The following is a 4,200-nucleotide window of genomic DNA, read 5'->3' as shown; positions in this document are numbered from 1 at the left end:
CCCTCCTCCCACCTCCCCCCTCCCCAATGACCAGCTTCAGATGTAACTTCCTGAATTGTGTGGGGCTTGATGACACTCTGTGAAGGGGTGGCAATCCGAGATATCGCCCCAAATTCGCAACGCTGTATCCAAAATTGTTACTTTGCCAGGAAACATTGCAGCAATCCAATTATTCATTGCTACAATTGTAGCTGCAAACAGTGATGTGTCGTCTCAAGGGAGAAGGCTGTTGAGTCACACAATGGAATTCTATATTTTATTTATTAGTGTCACAAATAGGCTGATATTAACACTGCAATGAAGTTACTGTGAAAATCCCCTAGTCACCACACTCCGGCGCCTGAGGGAGAATTTAGCATGGCCAATGCACCCTTAAGCAGCACATCTTTTGGACTATGGGAGGAAACTGGAGCACCCAGAGGAGACCCACGTAGACACGGGGAGAACGTACAGAACTCACACAGAAAGTGACCTGGGTTCCTGGTGCAGTGAAGCAGCAGTGCTAACCACTGTGCCACCGTGCAACCTCGGGTCCCTGGCACTGTGAGGCAGCAGTGCTAACCACTGTGCCACCGTGCCACCTCGGGTCCCTGGCACTGTGAGGCAGCAGTGCTAACCACTGTGTCACCGTGCTGCCCCGGGTCCCTGACGCGGTGAGGCAGTGGTGCTAGGCATTGTGCCACTGTGCCACCCCGGGTACCTGGCACAGTGAGGCAGCAATGCTAACCACTGTGCCACTGTGCTGCCCTGGGTCCCTGGCACAGTGAGGCAGCAGTGCTAAGCACTGTGCCACCGTGCTGCCTGGAAAGGGTAAATGTAGACTCACTATTTACAAAATAAGGGATGATAAGTTTACTGGAGCTGCTTTTTGTCTATATGAAGAATTCAGAGGAAACATGTCTTTGGAGAATGATTGGAATCTGGTGCTTGCTACCACGGGGACTGGTTGAGGGGAATAATATTGACACATTTCAGGAGAAGCTGGATAAAGGTGAGGGGGGGGGGAGGAATTAATCAGGGTTAGTAACCTGCAGCCTGGGGGCCACATGAGGCCCATCTGGGTTCTCAGTGCAGCCCAGGAGACATTCTGGGTGAGAATTACTGGCCGCGCTCACCCTAAGACCAGAAATTCCCACTCAAGGATAAATTCCCACCTTTGCACAGTCCTGTCCAGCCCACTACAATTCCCATGCAGGCAGGACGGGAATATTCTGCCTTGTGACTCCACACGCAGAGTTGTGACATTCCTCTGATTTCCTTCTGTGTAATTTTTTTGCTGCCAGTGTGACTGAGGTGATTTGCACAGAAAGCCAGGGTGAGTGAAGTGAGGTGCGTGCGGATTGCCCACAACATTGGCTGTGAGAGCCAAGCACTCCCTCTGTGTTGCTGAAATCTCGACTCCGAGTTTCACCTTAACACAAACACACATTAACACAAGGTACTTAACCGACAGACTGTCTTTATTTTACTTGCTAGCAAGGGGGGAGATTCCTAACACAGTGGGTCAGAGACACCATTCCATCGGACAAAAAAAAATCCTGGTTTATACAATTCTGCAGCTCACACTGTTGGACACAATCCAATCAAAAGTGTTACAAATGACATACTTTACGTATTAATCCTATAGAAAGAATACTGAACCACCCTGATCTATGAGATCACGATACCTCGTGGGATATCCCAATATATCATCCCTAAGACCGTCCTCTCGTCTCTTAGTCAGACATCATCTCTCTATTTTTGATAGCAGCCTCACAAAGCATCTTCACTAAAACAGTCTCACATGGACACTCTTTAATTGGTAAAGGGAGCCTACAAAAGCCATTAGTAGTTTGTGGCCTTGTCACTGAAGTTAACTGAATCTCTAAGGGATGTGGTCAACTCAGCTTGCCTTCAGGATATTCCCCAGTTATAGCCCTGATAAGTTTTGTTTATTACCAACATAATGAAACACAGGTATAGATTACTTATCAATTCAATGACTGAGCTTTTTATCACTACCTACAATTCCAAGGGGTATCATTATGTTACCATTAATTCTTGTCAGTTCTCACCAAGTCCCCGACAATAGCTGTGACATTGATATCTTTCTGACTCTGTTTTGATTAGAAACTGTGAAGGCAGCTTTATGAAAACTCACTCTGTATCGGTTGTTTCTGATCAGGTGTCTGGTGAAGCAATTAAATCTCCTTTATGGCCTTGTGATTCCAACAGTTGGATGCTTTAAAGGAAAGGAATGTATTTAACATGTTTGGTATCAAAGGAGCACTCTGTAACTGTGCATCAAAGTTTCTTTGTTTAATTTCTAAAAATGTATAGGAGATATGTTTATATGTATGGACTAATTAAAGGTATTACATGTACCCTTAAAACTACATAGTATTTAAAACACCTAATTTGGGGTGGCACTACTACTTCACAGCTTCAGGGTCCTGGGTTCGATTCCCAGCTCGGGTCACTGTCTGTGTGGAGTTTGCACATTCTCCTCGTGTCTGCGTGGGTTTCTTCCAGGTACTCCGGTTTCCTCCCACAGTCCAAAGATGTGCAGGTTAGGTTGATTGGCCATGCTGAGAAATTGCCCCTTAGTGTCCAGGGATGCGTAGGTTAGAGGGATTAGTGAGTATAATATGGGGGTAGCGCCTGGGTGAGGTTGTGTGCGGTGCAGACTTGAAGGGCCTCTTTCTGCACTGTAGGGTTCTATATTCTAATTACAATTACTAACAATTCTGCTCCCCATTGAGAAAGTGAATTCTACATCTACAGTGATAAAGCAAAAACCCTAGTGGACTCTGGCAATTTTATAATAGCTCTTGTAGGTCATGTTACAACAGTACAAAACTCTGGTGCAGCCGCACTTGGAGTATTGCGTACAGTTCTGGTCGCCGCATTATAAGAAAGATGTGGAGGCATTGGAAAGGGTGCAGAGGAGGTTTACCAGAATGTTGCCTGGTATGGTGGGAAGGTCTTATGAGGAAAGGCTGAGGGACTTGAGGTTATTTTCATTAGAGAGAAGAAGGTTCGAGGTGACTTAATTGAGGCATACAAGATGATCAGAGGGTTAGATAGGGTGGACAGTGAGAGCCTTTTACCTCGGATGATGATGGCTAACACAAGGGGACATAGCTTTAAATTAAGGGGTGGTAATTATAGGACGGATGTCAGAGGTAGGTTCTTTACTCAGAGGGTAGTAAGGGTGTGGAATGCCCTGCCTGCAATAGTTGTGGACTCGCCAACTTTAAGAGCGTTCAAATGGTCAGTGGATAGGCATATGGATAACATTGGAATAGTTTAGGTTAGAGGGTCATTAGATTGGTTCCACTGGTCGGCGCAACATCGAGGGCCAAAAGGCCTGTACTGCGCTGTAATGTTCTATGTTCTATGTTCTTTTCTATCTTTCTATAGTGTTCAAGGTGTCAATATTTCTTTGGTTTGTACCATTTAAAGTTCATGACAATTCGATTATTATATAAATGATTAAGCATTGTCTATAACTCGTTATGAAATATTCACCATGTATTAAACATATTTAATCTTATTCATGGGGTCATGGCTTATGAACGAGCCCGATTTCAATCTTGTGGGCCACTGAGATGAAGGAGGGACACTCGTATGGCCCACTCACTAGACGAGGGAGCTATACTGATAGGGTGTGATGATATAGGGTGGGAGGAGGTTTGTGTAGAGAATAAACACTGGCAAGAATTTTATGGATTGATTTGTTTCTGAGTTGTTAACACTGTAAAAAAAAACTCCTGGTAGAAAAATTAATAATAATTTTGACTAGGAGAGAGCTAATCATCCATTTGGCGCTTATATGAACAATATTTACAGTTTAATTCTTCACCAACCCCCATTCCTGTTTGCCATGTATACAATCCTGTTAGCATCAGTCACAAGAACCAGATCACACCTGTATATTTACTATAAATAGTCACTACAATGGAATAAGGGGCCATGAAGAAATAAGTTTGAGCAATTGGGGCAGCACGGTGGCACAGTGGTTAGCGCTGCTGCCTCACAGTGCCAGGGACCTGGGTCACTGTCAGTGTGGAGTCTGCACATTCTCCCTGTATCTGCGTGGGTTTCCTCTGGGTGCTCCAGTTTCCTCCCACAGTCTGAAAGACATGTGGGTTAGGGTGCATTGACCCAAAGAGGCGCCAGAATGCAGTGACTAGGGAAATTTCACAGTAATTGCAGTGC

This window comes from Carcharhinus amblyrhynchos, chromosome 4 (genome assembly GCF_965287045.1).
Source record: "Carcharhinus amblyrhynchos chromosome 4, sCarAmb.v2.hapA, whole genome shotgun sequence".
Classification (NCBI taxonomy): domain Eukaryota; kingdom Metazoa; phylum Chordata; class Chondrichthyes; order Carcharhiniformes; family Carcharhinidae; genus Carcharhinus; species Carcharhinus amblyrhynchos.
Note: the sequence above shows the minus strand (reverse complement) of the source record.